Source organism: Amphiura filiformis, chromosome 2, assembly GCF_039555335.1.
Source record: "Amphiura filiformis chromosome 2, Afil_fr2py, whole genome shotgun sequence".
In the NCBI taxonomy this organism is placed as follows: domain Eukaryota; kingdom Metazoa; phylum Echinodermata; class Ophiuroidea; order Amphilepidida; family Amphiuridae; genus Amphiura; species Amphiura filiformis.
Window position 1 is genome coordinate 41,394,643 of NC_092629.1, and position 25,673 is coordinate 41,420,315.

Below are 25,673 nucleotides of genomic sequence, written 5' to 3' on the forward strand. Positions count from 1 at the left end.
AGTGGTGAGGCAAGGGGTGGGGAGCTACCCCATATCGTCCCCCCCCCCCCCCACGCCACGCCATTGTGGGATGCTGGTCATCGGGTTTGTTTTTATATTTTAGGCCTTTTTTGACCATTACACTTCTGGCGGGAATCATGATATATTTCATTGGCAATAAGTACAAATTGGGCGCGAATACGAAAAAAACAATGCACCACTGGCCCTTTACTTCAAGAGTCCAATATCTGATAAATAAAAATATGTAATTAGGGGACGCACCATTTGCAAATGCTTCCAGGAGGCCGGTTGGAAGATTGCCATTTTTTTCGCCGCCAAGGGCAGCATTTTGTTTTTTTTTGTTTGTTGGTTTTTTGTTGGTTTTTTTTAACTAGATATTGCTCAGGATTTCTTTTTTAATTTTCATGCATTGCCCAAAGTTGTCAAAAATTGTCAAAATACTATAAAGTTTCCCAAAGTTGTTTAACATTTTCTCAAAATTTCATAAAGTTATTCAAAGTTTCACAAAGTTGCTTAATTTTTTTTTTAATTGCCGGAAGTTGCTGAAAACACGCTCAAAAGCTTTCAAACGCAAAATCACCCTGCGCACAACTGCGTAAAGTGAGCGCGGATTAAGTTGCCGAAAATCTTTCACTGTGGCCAGGCAACGTAATATATATTATAAAATGTTGTGAAATGTCAGACGTTTTTGGACAATTTGGTCAACTTTGGGAAACGTCCCCTGTGACATGTGGCCTGCCATAAAGTTTTTTAATTATTATTATTATTTTTTGGTGGGGGAAGGGTTTTTTTTTCTCAAAAACTTCCGGCCTCCACCCTGGAAGTCAAATGGTGCGTCCCTATCATGATGAACGCGTTCACATGATGTTTATCACAATTAAAGTATTTAATAAATAGTCATAAAAAAGTTTATAAAATTAGTGACAGCTAAAGTAAAGTATATTTTTTGCATGCAACATATCTTGGCGCAATTATAATGATGGCTCACTTAAACAATGCTGACTTTGTTCGCGAAAGCCCGGTAAAGAGAGACTTTATACTTTTCCATGATCAGAAATATTTTTCAAAATAATGTTGACTCAGGGTCAGCCTGCGTGTGTATGCACTGAATATTTAAAATAACACTATAAATATATTGTTATATGTTTGAAAAGTATACAAAAGATGTAGGTCGACGTTTTTGTTAGGGTCTGTCTTTCTGTTTACGCCAATAAACAATTTTGCTTACCTTAAATAGTTATACGTGTCGTGTCTGGGCAGTTATATCAAGTGCACGGCTCAGTTACGGTGATCAATAGAAACAAAAGGGCAATCAATTATCATTATCTGGAACCATTCGTTCATTGAGTGGAAAAGTCTTGGAAAATTAGTAATTTTGAAAAATACCAAGTTCAGGGTCATGAGACAAATTGTCTCATATCCCTGATTTGCTGAAAACGAAGAGCCTTGGGCTATTCCAATTGAAATCCACACTACCCCTGTGGAAGATTTTGGAAATATCTTCCACAGGGGGAGTATGTTTTTCAAATGTAATTGGTCAGAGTTAATCATTTTGAAACCCATACTCCCCCTGGATTACGGCTTTACATATCTTCCACAACTGGATTGAGTACTACCACTACTAGTATTTCAAATGGAAGTAGGCCTACGGTAATACCCAATTGTCTATTCTATTCAAAACTAAAGTGCCGGGTACCAATTTGTAGCTATTTGTCAGCTTTTTGTGCAATGTTGGCACAAGGCGTCATACCCTCGGGTCATTCCAAAACGTGGCAACCATGCGAGTGCAAGGTACTCGCACGCGATAAGACCGCCTGTTGACATTATTTATAATATTACTAAGAAAAATTGTGGGTATTGGTATTTTTGACAACAGGAAAAATTTAGAAATTATAGCAATGAAAAATACAATAACTAAACTTAGAAATAAATATATATACAGGAATTATTATATAGGAATTATGTATGTAGTATGATTTAGTATAACAATCTTTTGAAGATAGCAAGACTCGCAGAGGACTGTGCAAAATATGATAAAATAGTACTAGCACCTATAACTTAAGCTCCTATATAGCAATATGCCACTGAATAGATTCATCAGGTTTGAAGATAAATTGATATACAATTTCTACTGAACAAAACCAAATTTTACTCTGACGGTTTCGCTTTTCATGGACGAAGAGCATCATCAGAATACTAAAAAGACAACACAAAGTTACACGCGTCTATGGGCGGCCGTGAGGGCCAAAAGGGTCTCAAAACTACACAAGGGTCTCAAAAGTACAATAAGGTCTCAAAAACACACAAAGGTCTCAGAAATAAACACACAACAAGGTCTCAAAAGTATAATAAGGTCTCAAAAACACACAAAGGTCTCAGAAATAAACACACAGTGATGTCTCAATAGCACAATACGGTCTCAAAAACAGAGAAAGGTCTCAGAAACAAACACACAACAATGTCTCAATAGTATAATAAGGTCTCAGAAACAGGGAAAGGTCTCAAATACAGAGAAAGGTCTCAAAAACAGAGAAAGGTCTCAAAAACAGAGAGGTCTCAAATACAGAGAAAGGTCTCAAATACAGAGAAAGGTCTCAAAAACAGAGAAAGGTCTCAAATACAGAGAAAGGTATCAAAAACAGAGAAAGGTCAAAAACAGAGAAAGGTCTCAAAAAAACAGAGAAAGGTCTCAAAAACAGAGAAAGGTCTCAAAAACAGAGAAAGGTCTCAAATACAGAGAAAGGTCTCAAAAACAGAGAAAGGTCTCAAAAACAGAGAAAGGTCTCAAAAACAGAGAAAGGTCTCAAAAACAGAGAAAGGTCTCAAAAACACGTTATGGTCTCAAAAACACGTTATGGTCTCAAAACACGTTATGGTCTCAAAAACACGTTATGGTGTCAAAAACACATTATGGTCTCAAAAACACGTTATGGTCTCAAAAACACAATATGGTCTCAAAAATACGTCAAGGTCTCAAACCAGGTATTACAACCGACCGTTATATGTGCAGTACCGCATGCAGTACCGGTACTATACTGCACACATCAGCAGGCGAAACTATACACATTCCGTCACGCACTTCCGCATGAGGAACTACCCAGCAAACACAAAACGTTTTCGACATCATTCGCAAAAGGTTATAAAAGGTTGTCAGAAAACGTTTAAATGTCGGGTTATATAAAGGGTATATTAAGAGTATAAAACGTTTTCATAACCTTAAAAACATTTTTTTTTTTTCTTCTGCTCAGCAAACAAAAATGTTTTACAGAAAACGTTTAAATGTCGGGTTATATAAAGGGTATAAAAACGTTTTAATAACATTCCAAAAACATTCTTGAAAACTTGATACAAAACATTCTAAACAGAATGTTAGTTTGGGGTTGAAAAAATATTTTGCGAAAAATGTTTTCCCAAAATATTTTCAATAAAATTTTAAAAACGTTTTCATGACCTTTATATAAACCGACATTTAAATGTTTTTTAAAGGTTTTGAAAAAAAACATTTTAAGAACATTTCTGTGTTTCCTGGGTTCAAATATTTTAACATAATGTTATTTAAGTATTGACACAATATTTGGCAAAAATGTTTGCAAAAATAGTTTACAATAACATTTTGAAAACATTTAAAAATATTGTTGTAGTGTGTTTTCATACAAAACGTTTTAAAACGTTATCATGACCTTTATATAACCCGACATTTTAATGTTATTAAAACGTTTTTACCTAAACCAAAAGCCAAAATATAACTTATTTAAAACGTTTTTAAAACGTTTTTGTGTTTGCTGGGTACATATCCCAACTTGCATTTCTGCATGCGGTGATGCAGGTCGGAATGTGCAGTTCCGCATGGGGAACTGCAATATTTTTGGTGTATTTCCGCATGGGGAATTTCGGTATATAGGCCTATGGATGGGTCATTTTGTTTTCAAAATTTTCTTAATTTCTTTTGGAAAATAGACCAACTGTGCATCACTGCAGCCAAAATGTTTCTCAAATTGCTTGCGGTTGTAAGTTGTAAAAACTAAGACAATTTGTGTTAGACAATTTGTGTTAGATTTGGCCAAAACTTTTGTCCAAATTTCTTACAAAATTACAAGTTGGACTTAAAAAGTCTTATCATATAATGCGATTGAAGAGAAATTTTGCATATTTGAACACGTTCCTAACGTTTTCCTACACCTTTTAGGGTGTAATATAGAAACGTGGCCCAAAATGTATGTGCCAAAAATTGCTTGCTCCCCCTCCCCCACCCTTTCGACCTGCCAAAAATTACTTGACCCGCCCTTTCGACCTGCCAAAAAATGCTTCCCCCTTTGACATGCCAAAACATCTTTGCGTCCCCCCTATAATTCACCACCCCGGCCCCGGGGGTACAATTTACTGCACCACCCCTGACAAGTTCAGGCGCCTAGAGGTGTAAATGAATTGAATAGAAATTTAGTATGAAATGGGTCTATTGAGAAGATTTATCAATTTTGTCCAGGTATTTGGAACATGGGATCACTCAGGGTCCACCCCATATCAATGTTGGTATATCACTGTGGAGGATGAATCTTATTCAGCCATGAAAGTGAACATTTTAGCTCTTTTGACCTTGGGAACTCAGGCCTGTACATGGGGGAGTGGGGAGGGGTGCGACCACACCTTCACCCCCAAATTTGCACAAGTATACACAAAGTACCAAAATATCACATTTTTGTGAGCATAGCAAGCAAAAAAATCAGGTTTTTTTACGCTTTTTTTTTCTAATAAGTTGAAAATTCCACTTTTCACAATATCACCCCCCCTGAAAAAAGTGCACTTTCTCAAAATCAGCACCTCCAAAAAAATCCTGCGTACTACGGGCCTGAGGGAACTGTGACAAGCCCTCTAAACTTACAGCTAAAGAGCATTACTTCTTGTCATTTAGGCCTATATAAAGCACTTATGATTTAGAGCTAATAATTCTGTTTGTACTGAATGTATTCCTACAAATCAAAGATTCTGAATCACCCCAAAATTGACTAAGAACACTTCTCAAACCTTGTATAGCTCTCCCAGTCCGAAACCCCGTCAGTCCGACACCAGCGCCTTAGACCGCTCGGCTATCAAGGCTTGCTGGTGTCATGATGAAAATTTAAAAATATAATCGCAACTTCATTACTTCAACATACCACGTGACAAGCAAATACAGAAAACGTACCATATTTTGGAATTTTATTTGTTTAAAAACATTAATGTGTATTAATAGCGCTTAATTGTTGATAACTGCGTGTTTTATATACAGAAATAGGAATGAGGCTATACACGCACAATAGTATAATCGATTTTGATTCACACGTGCGCTACGAACTCGCCGTATACTAAAAGCATAGATTATCAATGTGGCGTGGCCTACCATTTTTCTTGTAGCTTCTTTTATACACGTCGATGTTTTCATCAATTACACAATTAATCCACATTAGACCCCTAACTTTATTTCAGGAAATAAAAGATTAGATTACGTAACCATAAAAACGAAACAGTAATCATTGGTTGGGTCTAATGTAATTTATACATGGAATTTTCAACGTTTTTTCTATCGCCATTCTCGCTCAATTAAAAAAATATTTTGGCGTATATAAAATTGAAATAAAATTCTCTGCCTCATAAAACGACATCAAATGTGCCACAATTGGGTATCACGAATCGTTATATATGATGTGCAGTTAATATTCATATTTTCTTTTATACAGAGGATGCTTCAGTTTTGACAGGAAAAATATTTTCTTGAAAACCCTCTCACTCGGTTATTTTAAAAAGGTAACCACGCTTCCCTAGAATGTGCAATAATTACAATTAAAAATTTTCTTATTCTAACAGTAAGCGTTTCTAAAATGCAGTATGGCGAAATGTGGTGTAGATATTAACAAACCATCTAAACCAATAAGTACGATAGGGCCTATATTGTGACGAGCTTAGTAACTTAATTTAGCATGTGATCCTAGCATCCTTTTTTATGACTTTTTCAGTAGATATCCACGAAAAAAGCTTATTCACACAATTTCAATCCGATCTTGCGTTTGCGAGTTATGCATGATTATGTGTATTACACTGCTCCATAGGCCACTGTTGTAATTTCGATCTGGTATACCGGTACCAGAACAAAATTCACATTTTTCATGTCACGATATTTTTGCTAAATGAATTAATCTGCAAGAAATATTTAGTACATAAACATTATGTAGCCAAAAGTTCCCAATGGTATAAAAATCTCAACTTTTTTTTTTTTTTTTTTGGGGATGAGGCTGTGGATCACGAAATGCCCTTTTAACTGCATGTCAAAGCACGTAGCCATTTGACTTAAACTTTTGATTAATACATCCAATTCGGAAATGTACCAAAAATTGCATTTCCCCATGCGGAAAGACACCAAACATATTGCAGTTCCCCATACGGAAATACACCAAACATATTGCAGTGCCCCACGCGGGACTGCAAGCGGATGTTGCAGTCCTGTATGCGGTACTGCATATATACGGTCGGTTGTAATACCTGATTTGAGACCTAGACGTGTTTTTGAGACCAAGATGTGGTTTTGAGACCAAGACGTACTTTTGAGACCCTTTTGGCACTCACGGCGCGGCCGCCGGGGTCAAAAGGGTCAACGCCGAGGAATACTATGGGCGGCCGTGTGTGCTAAAAAGGGTGTCAAAACACGTTCATGTCTCAAAAACACGTCTAGGTCTCAAATCAGGTATTACAAAGTCAACCGACCGTTATGTGCAGTCTATGTCTCTGAGGTATATGTCTCTGATACCTTTCTCTATTTTTGAGACCTTTCTCTGTTTTGAGACCATTCTGTGTTTGAGATCTTTCTCTGTATTTGAGACCTTTCCCTGTTTTTTGAGACCTTTCTATGTTTTTGAGACCTTTCTCTGTATTTGAGACCTTTCTCTGTTTTTGAGACCTTTTTCTGTTTTTGAGATCTTTCTCTGTTTTTGAGACCTTTCTCTGTTTTTGAGACCTTTCCCTGTTTTTGAGACCTTTCTCTGTTTTTGAGACCTTTCTCTGTATTTGAGACCTTTCTCTGTTTTTGAGACCTTTCTCTGTTTTTGAGACCTTTCTCTGTTTTTGAGACCTTTCTCTGTTTTTGAGACCTTTCTCTGTTTTTGAGACCTTTCTCTGTTTTTGAGACCTTTCCCTGTTTTGAGACATTTCTCTGTTTTTGAGACCTTTCTCTGTATTTGAGACCTTTCTCTGTTTTTGAGACCTTTCTCTGTTTTTGAGACCTTTCTCTGTTTTTGAGACCTTTCTCTGTTTTTGAGACCTTCCTCTGTTTTTGAAACCTTTTTCTGTTTTTGAGACCTTTCTCTGTTTTTGAGACCTTTCTCTGTTTTTGAGACCTTTCTCTGTATTTGAGACCTTTCTCTATTTTTGAGACCTTATTGTACTATTGAGACCTTGTTGTGTGTTTGTTTCTGAGACCTTTCTCTGTTTTTGAGACCTTATTATACTTTTGAGACCTTATTGTGTGTTTATTTCTGAGACCTTTATGTGTTTTTGAGACCTTACTATACGTTTGAGACCTTATTGTGTGTTTATTTCTGAGACCTTTGTGTGTTTTTGAGACCTTATTGTACTTTTGAGACCCGTGTGTGATTTTGAGACCCTTTTGGCCCTCATGGCCGCCCATACGCGTCAAACACGGAAACAGTTGGAAACTGAGCAATTAAAATCAGCCATAACAGACCATGCAGTACAGAAAAATCATATAATTATGTTATTGACTGGAACAATTCAAAAATCCTTCGCAAGGAGTGTAACGAAAATATAAGACGCATCAAGGAGTCCATTTGTATTCGGGCCCATTCTCCGATAAAACGTCCAAGTTTGGTCTCCGGAATGACAAAATTCCAACCACAAAGAATTCATAAAATTCATTCAGAATCGTAAACTTTAATAGTTTAAGAACACAAAGCAATGCATGGGTGATTTTTCAACAATACTTCATTTTTGAGCAATATTACTTGTACGTATTGGGGGTAACGTATCAGTGGTAACGTATCTGTGAAACCCTTTCCCATCTTTGTCTTAATCGTGCAAGTGTAAAAACTGACCGACTTAATACCTTCATTTATCACAGCGTTTTTTCCGAGGGGAGTAGAATTTAGGTAACGTATCTGTGACGGCATGAACGTAACGTCAGGACTTTTTGCCATTAATAGACCCATATTTTTTTACTTTGAAACCATTGTGTTATGTTCCATATATATAATATAACTATGGAGCCTGCTTGATCCATTACATATGAGAACATTCATCTAGCCAATTATTTTCACAGATTGTTATCCATTAGAAATATGGTAACGTATCTGTGAACAATATTGGCGACATAGTCTGAAAGACCTGTTGGAAAAATTTAATAATCTGTGTTGTGATGATTTATACTTTATAATTAGGGCATGATACCACTAGCTAATGAAAAGTACCTATAATCCATTATACGCGCGCATGGTTAGAGAGCAGGGACACATTATACGGAACACACCTTGGCTGGCGACATGGAGGAAAATAATGGACACGCATAATCAGCTTTATTGTTTTATACTTTCTAGGCATGTTACAACCTCTAGCCTCACACATTTTAAAAAGCAACTCCTAAGTATAAGTTATATTAATAAAGGTTTTTTCTTTCTGACGAAACAAGTCTGAATACGACTTGAAACTATGAGCGACACATATTTGGCATTTTGAACACTTTATCGGAGAATGAGCCTCCGGAGAAGAGGATCCAATGTCATGAACAGGGACGACGGGCCCACCATCTAAGTCACGTATATGAACCTCTTCTGAATGACAATTCAGTCTACACCCCCTGTGGTCGGAATTCGTCCAACCGGAAGAAGTGATCATCAATCAATATTCTGATGATGCTTTTCGTCCTTGAAAAGCAAGGCTTAATATTTGGTTTTGTTCAGTAGAAATTTACACCACTCCACGCCATACATAAATTCTGCCAGTCACATTTCCCCAATATGAAATTTTTTAAAAGTAAAATTTTAATTTTAATTTTACTTCATTAAAGTTTGGCGGAGGCGGGGTTCGAACTCACGGCGGCGGACTGCTTCGGATACACTATGAACCCAGCGCCTTAGACCACTCGGCCACTTGTCTTCTTGTAATTCATTTGAAACTTATTTGAACATATAATCGCAACTTCAACATAGGCCTACAGCGTGACAAGCAAAGGCAGAAAACGTACCATATTTTGGAATTTTATTTGCCTAAAAACATTTATGTGTATTATTAGCGCTCAATTATTGTTAACTGTGTGTTTTATACAAAAAAAATCCAATAATAAACATAACTGGGCGTCTGTATGGACAATACATTATATCGATTTTGACACGTGCTTGTGTCTCAGTACACTTCCATGGTCAGTAAAATACTATAGAGGAAAACCTACCATTTTCTTGTATACACGTTCGATGTTTTTATCAATTACATAAAAAGTCCATTTTAGACCCCAAATGTTTTTTCAGGAAATAAAAGATTAGATTACCATAAAAACGAAACAGTAATCTTTTGCCGGGTCTAATGTAATATTCACATAGGATTTTCAACGTTTTTTCTATCCTTATTCTTGCTCAATTAAAAAAATATTTTGGCGTATATAAAATTGAAATAAAATTCTCTGCTTCTTAAAACGACATCAAATGTGCCACAATTGGGTATCACGAATCGGTATATATGATGTGCAGTTAATATTCATATTTTCTTTTATACAGAGGATGCTTCAGTTTTGACAGGAAAAATATTTTCTTGAAAACCCTCTCACTCGGTTATTTTAAAAAGGTAACCACGCTTCCCTAGAATGTGCAATAAATTAGCATTAAAATTTTTCTTATTCTAACAGCAAGCGTTTCTAGCATGTTTTATGGCGAAATGTGGTGTAGTAGAAATTGTATTCCAATATAGCAATAAACTATAAATCTGTGATTCGTGACACTATTAGGGACGCGCCATTAGATATCAAGGGGCTGGGTAGTTGGGGGTCATGACAATTTTTTTAGCCCCTCGATGAAACTTTTTTTTATCGTAAAGTTCTATATTTTTCAAAGGATTATTTTCTTCAAAACATAGATTAGGATTTCTCACCACAAAAAAAAAAACATCCCATATATGGCTCCCATCAGTCATGTGGCACAGTTGACATTGGGGTGGACTTTGGCTTTGGTTAAAATCTGTTAAGTATAGGCCTGCAGTGACTCAAGTGTTTTCGCTCACAGAACTTTTCACGAACAATGTGCACAAAATACTTACCAGTTCGAAGCTAATAGATATACATAGCTATACATGATGAAAAATGGAGCAAATTCGCAATTGCACATTTTTACAATTTTGGCTATAGGCCTATGAGGTTAATATTTCTTCACTAACTGCATGTGACAATTTTTTTTTCATCCTTGACACCGAATCTTCCGTTTTCCTGGTCCGAAGTAGGGCAATTTTTTAGTCTGAGGTGGAGCAATTTCTTTTTGTCTGAGGTGGAGCAATTATTTTTACTCCGATTGCGAGACAAATGCGATAAAAATACCATTGCAATATCTAATAGTAAGCCTATACCTCTTTTTTATAAAGCATGCTATACCGATACATATATCATCCACACCACTATCAGCAGTTAGCAATAATATTATGATTATATTATCCGTACATGCACTATTAGCAGTATATCAATGTCATCCTTACCAATATCAGCAGGAGATAGCAATAATATATATATGTCATCCATGATACCAGTATCAGCGGGGTATAGCATAATAATATATGTCATATATGTCACTATCAGCAGGAGATATAGCAATAATATATGTCATCTTCCCTGGGTAACACGCAAAACCCACAATATAGCAATATTACTATAATAGATAGCGATACTTTATAAAAGTCATCCATACCACTATCAGCAGTAGACATGGTAGATAGCAAAACTATAGTCTAAAATTTGTGTCTTGGTAGCATATTTAAGATACTTCTTGGCAAATGGACACACGTCTTCAACATGAACAATAGAAATCAGGGAATAAATGAAACAATGAAACAATGAAAACGCAAAACTAAGAAACACAGACAGGTCCTCAAGTTCAAAGGCACGTCTTACGAAAACAGAAGGGTCTTTAATGAAATATGACTTGTGTGTATGAATGCATAATTATAGAGACGTGAAATGTTGAAACAACGTCTTGTACAGAGACGTGACACTGAGTCTAAAGTGTCTTCGCGCGCACTATAGCCCATCAAATCCCAAAATTGATCTTGCTTATAGATGTTTGTCTCCCCCCTCCTATTTTTAAATAGGTTCGTCCCCCTGCTGGCCCTGTATGTTTGATTCGAACATCCTATAATACCCTGGGCAATAACCAAAATTTAAGTTTCCGACGACACAGCAAGGGGGAGCTGTCCCCAAGAGAAGAGTAGACCCCCACGCGGGATGCTAGCCGACCTATTATCTAAGATTTTAGATTTGTTGGCCTTTTTTTTATACTGTTTAGCCCATTTTATAGAGACACAAAAAATGTAGGCCCTATACCTGACTTAATTTTTGTGATCAAATTTACCAAAAATTCCTACCCATTTACCAGGGAGAGCGAGTTAGCGCAGCGGTTGTTCCCTCGCCTTGCACCACTGAGGTCTCGGGTTCAAAACAATTTTGTTTATCCCGGTTCCATACTTGCTCTCGCAGGTTTTCTCCGGGATATCCGGTTTCCTCCTGGTTTCAAAAAATCGGTGATTACACTGTCAAAGTCATAGAACACTTGACACTAGTGTCCTGTCTCTGTTTCCAAGATTAGTTGTGAAAAGATGTCTGCATATCCATACTAAAATTTGCCTTAAATAGTGTCTCCTTACCTTGCACTATCACAAAAAGGAAACATTGTTACATTAATATTTGATTTTGAAAAGACAACATTTTCAAAACTTAGAACACATATGTAACACCTTTTGAACACTTGACACGTGTTCGAAATTTCCTTATGTCTTTGTTTGTTTCATTTGAACACTGGTGTTCTTGTAGTTTGAACACTGATGTTCTGAAATATTTTAGAACACTTATTACACATGTGTCATGTGTTCAACTGTATCTTATGAACACGTCTCAGGTGTTCACACTAGTGTTCTATAAATAAGTTGAACACGTGTCATGTGTTTAAAAAAAACCGTTACATTAATGAACGCGTTCCATGTGTTCTGGCCAATTTACAGTGTAGTTGTTTGGCTATTAAAAAAACTTCCTTCACCCAATGGAATTTGGGGAGCTGCATTGGTGGCTGTTACAATCGTATTGTGCCATAGGTTTGCGTCTGGTTAGACAGCAACTGGTCTAGATGATGCGATCTGATTGTGATGATTGGCAGCGAAATTACAGCGCTTTGAATCCTACAAGATCTGGAAAAAGGTGCTATATAGGCCTAATTCCGAAATTGATTATTTATTACCAACCTACCTGGTCATAGTCCTCTGAAAACGTATTGTAATGAGTATTTAATCTGGGAACAAAATCTTCGCGGTGCTCATCAATAGCCAATGCATCCCGATATTTGTGAAATAAAGTTATATCTTCCTTCTCGTTTTGACCACTACTATTTCCGTTTGAAGTTGAATTCGTCGTCATTTTTAAAGTTTTACGTGTAGGTATTATACTCTCGACTATTTTATTTCCTTTGGTTACGAAATTGATGTGCCACCATCTGCGCATGAACTAGATTCATAATCTGCCCTAAACTTATGTTTCCATGCTGTTTTACGCAGCTCCGTAAAATAATTTTTTTGTTTACGAGAATGTTATTAGCATAATCATGGCCATATTGATGAACAGTCCCGTTTGCTATGCAAAAAAACATCTACGGTAAATAATTTCATTTTCATAGTGGTACGGGTAACCAATTGGTTATTTCAAACAGCCAAACGTGGTGGAAATTTACAATTCCGATTCATTTCCACATGATTTCACGTTGTGCACTAGATTTAAACACTTACGCCATTCCAGGGCGGCGCCAGGAATTTTGAATAGTGGGGGGCGCGAAGCAATGATGGTCAGTTCAATCTATAAGCTAGCGTGATACCCGCTATAAATACACCCGCTATTGGGAGGCAATAAGGGTAAGTTCAAGGTCATGTTTGCATGGAACAAATCCGGAAACAAACACATAAACACATTTGTATAAATTTGATCGCGAAAAGAGCCGGCATCATGCTTGAGCGACGCGTGTCCAAGGGAAAATAGGATACAATTCCGCTTGTGGCGATAAACCAACATGAGAATTGGGAAAATTGGTCAAAATGAAGGCCAAATTGCCCGGACCAAATTTGCAGCCATTTGGTGGACCATTTTTGACTATTAATTGTAAATTTAGAGTTGGAAATGTTTTTAAATAAAGGCACAACTGAAGCCATGATTTGATGAACCACTATACTGCACATGTAGGCTAACACACTTATATTGTTATCTGACTATAGACGAATCCAATGGCAGCCATAGCTGGGTCCCCGCCGGCTCCATCTCACCTAAAATGTGAAATGATGCGGCCTTGGAGGGTATTTTAAACTACATTCTATCACCCGTGTTACACGTAGACAAAAGAATGATGACAGTTTACAACACAAAATAATCTAACATCGAATTTTAAGCGGCTTTAATCCACCCAATATTATTGGGCAGTCACAACACCAGTTAGGTGCTGCGGGGACCCAGTAATGGCCGACCAAATCCTGACCATGACTTGCATCTTCAGTAGATAGCATTATTATAATCTTGATTGATATCTTCAGATAGCATTATTATAATCTTGATTGCTATCTTCAGTAGATAGCATTATTATAATCTTGATTGCTATCTTCAGTAGATAGCTTTATTATAATCTTGATTGCTATCTTCAGTAGATAGCATTTTTATAATCTTGATTGCTATCTTCAGTAGATAGCATTATTATTATAATCTTGATTGCTATCTTCAGTAGATAGCATTATTATAATCTTTACTGTTATCTGCAGTAGATAGCATCCTTAACACCGTGATTGTTATTTTAAGTAGATATCATCATTATAATCTTGATTGCTATCTTCAGTAGATAGCATTATTATAATCTTGATTGCTATCTTCAGTAGATAGCATTATTATAATATTGATTGCTATCTTCAGTAGATAGTATCATTATAATCTTTACTGTTATCTGCAGTAGATAGCATCCTTAACACCGTGATTGTTATTTTAAGTAGATATCATCATTATAATCTTGATTGCTATCTTCAGTAGATAGCATTATTATAATCAGAATGCTATCTTCAGTAGATAACATCATTGTAATCTTCATTGCTTTCTTCAGTATATAGCATCATTTAATCTTCATTGCTATATCTTCAGTATATAGATAGCATCATTATAATATTTATTGCTATCTCCAGTAAAAAGCATCATTATCATTTTGATTGCTATCTTCAGTAGAAAGCATCATTATAATCTTGATTGTTATCTTCAGTAGATAGCATAATTATAATCTTGATATCATCACTATTATTATAATTATAACTGCTGTCTGCAGTAGATAACATTGTCATATTCACAATTGTTGCCTACAGTAGAAAGCATTGTCATGAATATTATCCCGTGTTCAGTATAGAAAGCATTATTATAATCGCGATTGCCGTCTTCAGTAGATAGCAATGCCAGCATTATAATCGCTGTCTTAGTAGATAGCATTATCATAGTCATTGCTATAATTTCATGCCATTCATTTCTGTATAAAATTGCAATTGCTTTGTCAACACTGCCATAAAAACGGGGAGACCCCTAATATTTGTGCTATTTCCCCAAAGCCCTACCCTAGCTTGAAAAAGTGTTTGCTGTGTTAATTGTAATGTGTTTATAAATGATAACCAAGAACGTATACTAGTACGTGTACGTGTTTTTGTTTCACAACCATTTCAGAAAAAAGTAAGGGAGCAAATAAGAAAAATAACAAAAATATTTCAAGTGAAAATCTCCCAAAATCGGCGAGGGCGGGGAAGATATACATGTACATGTTATTTATTAAATTGGCCTCGGTCAGTAGTGGTGTAACTTAGCATAGAAATCAGCGACAATAAGACTATGGACCACAATGGCCTCATCCCAATGGCATAGTTCAATAACCGCAATTAAACAATCATAATGTGAAATTTGACCTCAACTTGCAGAGTATGATTTTTTGTACCCAAATTTGCAAAGGTCATTCAATGAATGTACAAATGTATTGGGGTTAAAGAACTGTGCCTTGATAGATGAGCATAGTATAAGACGTGTTACCATGGTTGACCTGTCCGGACTCATTCCTTATGGTTTACTTAATATGCTCAAAGCAGAAATAATGTACAAACAATTCAAAGGGGAAAGTACAGAATAGAATTATGGCGACAATACAAATCCCTGTCTAAATATTGACGAGCGGCCCTATAGCTTTAGTAAAAAAAATATCGCAGTTCAACAAATAAAGTTACAATGAAAGTCATTATTGGGGGAATCATTTTTGTATTATTAATAGGCCTACGTTTGATACCAATTTAAACATTTGTTGTGGTGTCCCAAGTTCATAACCATTTTAGATTCACGCTCTTTTTTTTATAATTGGTCACAAATTGCTTATTTACGTGTCGGCTTGGAATGTAAATACTATAATCGGTTCTTACTCACCGTCATTTAATTCATAATCTATCTCAACATATTTTACACACCGTAAAGGTCGCTAAAGCAAATCCCGATATTTTTAAATCAAAAAACTTTGTACATTTTAGTTTTTTACTCACGGAACATACGTCACAATACGTCACAAACTCAACCATAAAGGTGCAGGATTGGTCTTTTTGAAAAATATCGTCACAAAATATCAAATATCATCGATACTATTGTCTTAAAACTATCATGACAGCGTCAAAGAACTATCAAGTTTCATCTGAAAATATCGTGACAGCGTCAAACAACTATCAAGTCTCATTTGAAAATATCTTGTGAACCTCTGGTTTTACCAGAAATATCATAGAAATATCGTCAGTTATAAATCTAGCTTCATGATATTTAGAAGACATATAGAAGTCAAAATATCGTCAGTTTCGATATGATATTTACATGATATATATCGCCAAACTATCGTTATACAGACAAATCTAGCTCATATGATATTTAAAAGATATATATCGTCTAAATATCGTCTAAATTTTGCTACTTTTTATATGATATACATGATATATATCGCTAAAATGTCGTGTAGATGCTGCGATTCACTTCAAATATAATGGCGATATAGAAGATATAATCGTTCAAATATCGTCAGTTTCTATTATATTTACATGATGATATATCGCAAAAATATCATCTTTCTAGATGCTGTCACACTGTAAAAACGTCGGTGTTAAAAGTAACACCGAGGGTGTTGATTTTAACACCGAGGGTGTTGATTTTAACACCGGGGAGAGGTCCACACATTTTGGTGTTAATGAAACACTGCTAAGTGTTATTTTGACACTACAAAGTGTTATTTTGACACTGTATCCCGTTAATTTGATCCTTTTTCCGGTGTTAATTTCCTATTCAACACCGCTGGGTGTTGATTTGATCCTTTTGCCTGAATTTTCTATATTCAACACCAGTGTGGTGTAAATTTAACACCACTAGGTGTTGATGTGTTGATGGAACATGTTTAACACTGCGGCGGTGTTCTGAGAGGTCCACACTTTTTGGTGTAGAAGTGACACTGGTACGGGTGTTGAAATTATCATCTTTAATCATTGATAACATCTTAATGGGTGGGGTATGAACGTTTGGACAGTATTTATTGTGGGACATTAGAGCACATCAGACATATTGAATTGCATTCCGAATACGAAGAATGTCCTTCTGATATCAAATAATTTTGATTTTTTGAAATTCGCAATGTAATACACATTTTATGGCAAATCATTAAAAATTGATATTTTTGATATTTAACCGTACTCGAAGTAAACTTTATAAATCTGATGATTTATACTTAAAGTGTATGTAGGTGGGATGAAATGCCGACGATCAATTGAAAAATTTGACGTTTCGTATTGAAGATATGGATTTTTTTCCCAAAACACACAAAAAAATTAGGTCTTTTTGGGAAAAAAAACCCATATCTTCAATATGAAAGTTCAAAATTTTCAATTGATCGTCGGCTTTTCCTCCCAGCTACATACACTTTAAGAATATATCATTAGATTTATATAATTTACTTCGAGGACTGTTATATAGCAAAAATGTGAAAAATATCAAATTTTAATAATTTGTCATAAAATTTGTATTATATCGTGAATTTCAAAAATGAAAATTATTTGATATCAGAAAGACATTCTTCGTATTCAGAATGCAATTCGATATGTCTGATGTGCTCTTATGTCCCACAAAAAATACTGTCGAAACGCTCAAAATGCTCATTCCAGATCCCTTAATCAATGAGCGTGAATTGTTTCTGTTGCTTCTGTTGGTTTCCACCCAAATAATAGATCAATTAGTTCTACAAAAAGTCCATGCAGTGCACATTTAAGATTTTCCCGCCCGCGCCCAAAACAGAGAATTGCAAAATATTTAATTATTTTATTTTTATTTTGGATTTTCTCTTTTAAAATAACTTTTAATAACTTCCATTTGCTACTTTCTGACTTTGATCATATCAACTATAATGATGAATAAACAAAGAACATAACTTTACCATTACTTATGTATAAAATCAAACATAGGGCCTAGTTGTAAAATAATTAAAAAATATGTTCTTAGTCAAAACGGGTTGATATCCCGGGTTGATGTAGGTTGCGACCACTTGTTTTAAAATAAAGGAATTAATAGATAATTAATAATTAAAAGTCACCTCATCCCTTGTTTTCAACCATGAAACAGGAAACTAAGAATCACTGAGCTTTAAACGGCATAAAAAGCAACTTAACAAATTGACATACATAGATCTACGCATGTTCTGAAATACAGTAGAAAGCATTATCATAATCATAGTTATTTCTAGTAGATAGTAGACTAGTAATAGTTCACCAGCGACGTGTTTGTCAGTTGTGTAAAGCGCAAGCGCAGCAGCCGGTTATCACAACGTCAACAGAATCACTCTTTTACTGCATGTACAATCATTCCAAAACATCCAGATACCAAGGAGTTACGTAACTATACTGCGCCAATAAAGTATCCTTACACTTGGAAAAATAATCACAATTTCAAAACTGAACAATATTGGGGTGAATTTGTTTTTTAATAGATGCACAATCTAATCCTGCACATTATGACACCACATTGAATCCTATGTGACCCCAAGAAGTAAAGTTACAAGCAATTGAATAGACGAAGGTCCGGTTTTAAAAGTGTCAAACTGGCCTGATACACACTGAAAGCCAATCTGGAGTCTAGGTGACTCTAAAAGTAGAGTCCAGCCACTCTGCGACTCTATGTCTAAAATGACTCCACATTGAGAGTGATTTGACTCCCTTGAAGAGTCATAAATTCCTTGACTCCGCTGAAGAGTCACTGTTGATGACTCTACACAGGAGTCATTTGACTCCCAATATAGAGTCATTTTGGACATAGAGTCGTGTAGTGGCTGGACTCTGCTCCCTGACTCCATTAAATAGAGTCATTCTGACTCCATTACAGGGTCACTTCGACTGTCCGAAAAAAGACAAAATAATGATACACATAGATGTACATCAAGATGAAAAATAAAGTATGGACCTACCGGAATAGGAGATTTTACTCTGAGTTTCACACCATTGGCGATTGTCAGACGACACGATGGAGAAAATTTGTCTTGACCACCATCCCCTTGGAATGGGAGAATATACATTCCATGATGTCAAGAGCCAAGCAATTTCGGAGTCTGACTCCCTTGAAGAGTCATAAATTTCTTGACTCCGTCGACGACTCTGAATGTAGAGTCAATTGACCCCACAGGTAGAGTGAACTGACTCTCCTGTGATAATCAGGTGACTCCTTTGGAGAGTCAGTGCTAGTTTACTCCACTTATAGAGTCACTTGACTCCATTCTGGCTATCAGTGCAAGGCGCAAAAAGATTCCAAGAAGCGAAACAAAGAGACAACACAGTTTCTTCAATGAAGCGTCATTTAAAGCAGTTTTTATTTCAGTTTTTGCTTCTCTGTACTTTTCATAACTTTCATTTGATTTGTTTCAGTTTTCTTTTGTTTCTTTTGTTTTAAATTAAAGCCAAACGCATAAATTAGTCATTCACCACTCTCAAACCAGATGTCTAGTCTGTGGAGTTTTGAATAGGCAAGTTTGTCACTTTTAAAACTTGACCTTCGTCTAATCAAATGCTTGTAACTTTGCTTCTTGAATTCACATTGGATTCAATGTGGTGTCATAATGTGCAGGATTAGATAGTGTATCTATTAAAAAATTAAATTTACCCCAATATTGTTCAGTTAGGAAATTGTGATTTTTTTCCAAGTGTAAGGATACTTTATTGGCGCAGTATACTTCGAACTACTGTCGTCAATATAGACAACAATTACCATAATGTTATTAAGCGTTGACAAAATAATAAATTAATTAAGGTTAATATGAATAAAACCAAATAAATTAAGAAATATATAAAACCAAAACGGTTTTTTTTAATTACTTTTAACGAATATGTTGTGTTTGCTGGGAAAAACATCATTATTGCTGGCTACCCAGCAAACACAAAACGTTTTCGACATCATTCGCAAAAGGTTATAAAAGGTTGTCAGAAAACGTTTAAATGTCGGGTTATATAAAGGGTACATTAATGGTATAAAACGTTTTCATAACATTAAATAACATTTGTTGGTAATTTACTGCACAGCAAACACAAATGTTTTACAGAAAACATTTAAATGTCGGGTTATATAAAGGGTATAAAAACGTTTTTAAAATAACATTCCAAAAACATTTTTGAAAACTTGGTACAAAAATTCTAAACAGAATGTTATTTTGGGGTTTTTTTTGCAAAAATGTTTGCCCAAAATATTTACAATAACATTTTAAAAATGTTTTCACGACCTTTATTTAACCCGACATTTAAATGTTATTAAAACGTTTTGCAAAAAAATATTTTAAGAACATTTCTGTGTTTGCTGGGTGCAAATATTTTAACATAATGTTATTTAAGTGTTGACAAAATATTTGGTCAAAATGTTTGCAAAAATAGTTTACAATGACATTTCGAAAACATTTTTAAAATATTGTTGTAGTGTGTTTTCATACAAAACGTTTTAAAACGATTTCATGACCTTTATATAACCCGACATTTTAATGTTATTAAAATGTTTTACCTAAACCAAAACCCAAAATATAACTTATTTAAAACGTTTTAAAAACGTTTTTGTGTTTGCTGGGTATAGTAGATAGGATCTTTATAATCAGAATTGCTATCTTCAGCAGATAGAATTATCATAATTCACCTGAATATAATCAAGCAGTATCAAGAAATAAGGGTGCAGTATATGGGAAGATTTTGATACATTATTGCCCCCATAGCATTTACGCCCATTGCTTATCTTGCCTTGACCTTGCGATGTGAGGCCAAGCAAAATAAATAACATGTTTATCGTGGTTTTGGTGACGGAGGCCCTTATTATTTATTAATGTACATTTACGTGTTATATGAAATTGACCATTCATTTCTGTATAGAATTGCAAAGGCTTTGTCAACACTGCCATAAAAACTGGGAGACCCCTAATATTTGTGCTATTTCCCCAAAGCCCTACCCCCAGTTGCGTAGATTTCTTTTTGACATTGGGGGGATGGGGATGGAAAAATTTCTTGAACTATAGTGACTCCAGCACCATTTGGCGACAGAATAAGTTTTTGGTACAAATGCGCGCGAAGCGTGCGAAAAAATTGGTATATTGAAGCAAAACTGATGAATGCCCGGGATGAATGGTACAAAATTGAAATAAATTCGCGCGAAGCGCGCAAAAGTTTGCATTTTGGGGGCTAAAATGTCAAAATATGAGGTTAATTTGGTCAGAAACCCACATACTGGCGTCAACATGGGGGGATGATTGTGTGGACCATCCGACCTGGCAAAATATTGGGGCGATTTATCCCCCTCCCCGGATCTACGCCTTTACCTACCCCTATGGCCCTATAGCTTGAACAATTGTTTGCAATGTAAATTGTAATATGTTTATAACTGATAACCATAAACGTATAATACGTGTGCGTGTTTTTGTTTCACAACCATTTCAGAAAAAAAGTAAGGGAGCATCGAGCAAATAAGAATAACAAATATTTCAAGTGAAATTTCCCAAAATCGGTGAGGGCGGGGAAGATATACTTGTATCATGTTTTTTATTAACTTGGTCTCATTAAGTATTAGTGGTGTAACTTAATATATAGGCTATAAATCAGCGACAATAACCTCATCCCAATGGCATAGTTCCATAACCGCAATTAAACAATCATAGTGTGAAATTTGACCTCAAGTTGCAGAGTATGATTTTTTGTACCCAAATTTGCAAAGGTCATTCAATGAATGTACACATGTACTGGGATTAAAGAACTGTGCCTTGATAGATGATCATATAGTATAAGACGTGCTACCATGGTTGACCTGTCCGGACTCGTGCCTTATGGTTTATTTAATAATTTAATATGTTCAAAGCAGAAATAATGTATGCCCAAAGGGGAAAGTACAGAATAGAATTTTGAATTGTGGCGAGAATACAAATATTGCAGGTGCCCAAGGTTTAGTTTCTTAAAAAGTAAAAAAAAAAAGAAGAGAAATCGCAGTTCAACAAATAACAGTGAACAAGGAAAGCCATTATTGTGTGAATAATTATTGTATTATATTAATAGGTTTGATACCAATCATTACATTTGCTGTGGGGACCCAAGTTCATAACCATTTGCACGCTTTTTTTATAGGCCATTATACGAGGGGGTATCAAAAAGTTCTAAGCCTCAAAAAGAAGGCTTGTTAGTAGACTCGTGGTTCCAAATTATTTTTCAACATAGCCCTCTTGACCTCAATGCACCGTAAATTGTATCTTGAGTAGATAAAAAAACCCAAAAAAAAAACAACAACATACAGACAGACAAACAAACATGAAATATAAAAATATATACCAAATGATCTTTGTGACTCGTCACATGCTAAGTCTTATGATTTCCTTCTTTTTGAATTATTTCATTAGGTTTAAAAAATGCTATGATCAGTAGATAGGCCTAACAAAATATATTCAACCTTTCTCAATTTCTTCGTATTTTACAAATAAATACTATCTTGACTATGATAGCGGAAAAACTAACAAGCAAACAGATAAATAGACAAACAAAAAACATCAAAACAAACTTTCCTAACAGACGTTTTCTAAATTTGTGAAATATTTTCTGTTGTTTTATTAGGCCCGCAATGCTATCTGCAGAAGATAGTCGTTTGCGAGCGCGTTGCGAGAAAATGATGCAGATCGTATAAATGATGCAGGTCGTAAGTGGGCTCGCGCGTGTTCACAGAAGCTGATGGATGTCGCAACGGGTGATTTGCAAATTGCACCGTAAATGGTATCTTGAGTAGATAAAAAACAACAACAAACAAACAGACAGACAGACAAATAAACATGAAATATAAAAAAATATACTAAATGATCTTTCTGACTCGTCTCATGCTAAGTCTTATGATTTCCTTCTTTTTTGTATTATTTCATTAGGTTTAAAAATGCTATCATCAGTAGGCCTAACAAAATATATTCAACCTTTCTCAATTTCATTGTATTTTACAAATAAATACTATCTTGAGTAGATAGCGGAAAAACTAACAAGCAAACAGATAAACAGACAAACAAAAAACATCAAAACAAACTTTCCTAACAGATGTTTTCTAAATTTGTGAAATATTTTCTGTTGTTTTATTAGGCCCGCAAATCTATCTTCAGAAGATAGCCGTTTGCGAGCGCGTTGCGAGAAAATGATGCAGATCGTAAATGATGCAGGTCGTAAGTGGGCTCGCGCGTGTTCACAGAAGCTGATGGATGTCGCAACGGGTGATTTGCAAATTGCACCGTAAATGGTATCTTGAGTAGATAAAAAAACAAAACAAAAAAAAAACAGACAGACAGACAAATAAACATGAAATATAAAAATATACTAAATGATCTTTCTGACTCGTCTCATGCTAAGTCTTATGATTGCCTTCTTTTTTGTATTATTTCAATAGGTTTAAAAATGCTATCATCAGTAGATAGGCCTAACAAAATATATTCAACCTTTCTCAATTTCTTTGTATTTTACAAATAAATACTATCTTGAGTAGATAGCGGAAAAACTAACAACCAAACAGATAAACAGACAAACAAAAAACATCAAAACAAACTTTCCTAACAGATGTTTTCTAAATTTGTGAAATATTTTCTGTTCTTTTATTAGGCCCGCAATGCTATCTTCAGAAGATAGCCGTTTGCGAGCGCGTTGCGAGAAAATGATGCAGATCGTAAATGGTGCAAGTCGTAAGTGGGCTCACGCGTGTTCAAAGAAGATGATGCATGTCGCAACGGATGATTTACACATTGCTCCGTAAATGGTATCTTGAGTAGATAAAAAAAACCAAAAAAAACAGACAGACAGACAGACAAACAAACATGAAATATAAAAATATATACAAAATGATCTTTCTGACTCGTCTCATGCTAAGTCTTATGATTTCCTTCTTTTTTGATTTATTTCAATAGGTTTAAAAATGCTATGATCAGTAGATAGGCCTAACAAAATATATTCAACCTTTCTCAATTTCTTCGTATTTTACAAATAAATACTATCTTGACTAGATAGCGGAAAAACTAACAAGCAAAGAGATAAACAGACAAACAAAAAACATCAAAACAAACTTTCCTAACAGACGTTTTCTAAATTTGTGAAATATTTTCTGTTGTTTTATTAGGCCCGGAATGCTATCTTCAGAAGATAGTCGTTTGCGAGCGCGTTGCGAGAAAATGATGCAGATCGTAAATGATGCAGGTCGTAAGTGGGCTCGCGCGTGTTCACAGAAGATGATGGATGTCGCAACGGGTGATTTGCAAATTGCACCGTAAATGGTATCTTGAGCAGATAAAAAACAACAACAAACAAACAGACAGACAGACAGACAAATAAACATGACATATAAAAAAATATACTAAATGATCTTTCTGACTCGTCTCATGCTAAGTCTTATGATTTCCTTCTTTTTGTATTATTTCATTAGGTTTAAAAATGCTATCATCAGTAGATAGGCCTAACAAAATATATTCAACCTTTCTCAATTTCTTTGTATTTTACAAATAAATACTATCTTGAGTAGATAGCGGAAAAACTAACAACCAAACAGATAAAACAGACAAACAAAAAACATCAAAACAAACTTTCCTAACAGACGTTTTCTAAATTTGTGAAATATTTTCTGTTGTTTTATTAGGCCCGGAATGCTATCTTCAGAAGATAGTCGTTTGCGAGCGCGTTGCGAGAAAATGATGCAGATCGTAAATGATGCAGGTCGTAAGTGGGATCGCGCGTGTTCACAGAAGATTATGGATGTCGCAACGGGTGATTTGCAAATTGCACCGTAAATGGTATCTTGAGAAGATTTCATTAGTTATTTCTGACCCATTTTATAGTATTTTGACCAAGAAATAATATGAGTGGGTTTTGAATGTCATTTGTCTATTAGAAAGGGTCCGTTGTGAATTTCATTATCGTGAAAATGCACGTTTTTGTGAATATGTGTGTTAATATGTATGTCTGTGAATGTTTTGTGATTGCTTGTTTTGTTTGTTTAAATACTTTTTTGTATTACTGGAAACTCGATATTATAAAGTCAAAACCTGAAAATTTGACACTCGATATTCGAAATTTGTGAATATGTGTGTTAATATGTATGTCTGTGAATGTTTTGTGATTGCTTGTTTTGTTTGTTTAAATACTTTTTGTATTACTGGAAACTCGATATTATAAAGTCAAAACCTGAAAATTTGACACTCGATATTCGAAATTTGAGACTCGAAACTCGATATTATAAACTTGAAACTCGAAATTTGACTGTCGATACTCGAAACTCGAAATATAAGACTCGAAACTCGAAATATGAGGCTCAAAACTCGAAATATGAGACTCGAAACTCGAAATATAAGACTCCAAACTCGAAATACAAGACTCGAAACTCGAAATACAAGACTCGAAACTCGAAATATAAGACTCGAAACTCGAAAAATTTAACTCGAAACTCGAAATATGAGACTCGAAACTCGAAATATAAGACTCGAAACTAAAATTTAACTCGAAACTCGAAATATGAGACTCGAAACTCGAAAAATAAGACTCGAAACTCGAAGTATAAAACTCGAAACTCGAGACTCGAAACTCGAGACTCGAAAATTTGACTCGAGACTCGAAACTCGAAGATAAGCAACACACAAGTAGGTAGGCCTAACAAAATATATTCAACCTTTCTCAATTTCTTTGTATTCTACAAATAAATACTATCTTGAGTAGATAGCGGAAAAACTAACAAGCAAACAGATAAAAAGACAAAACAAAAAACATCAAAACAAACTTTCCTAACAGACGTTTTCTAAATTTGTGAAATATTTTCTGTTGTTTTAATATGCCCGCAATGCTATCTTTAGAAGACAGCCGTTTGCGAGCGCGTTGCG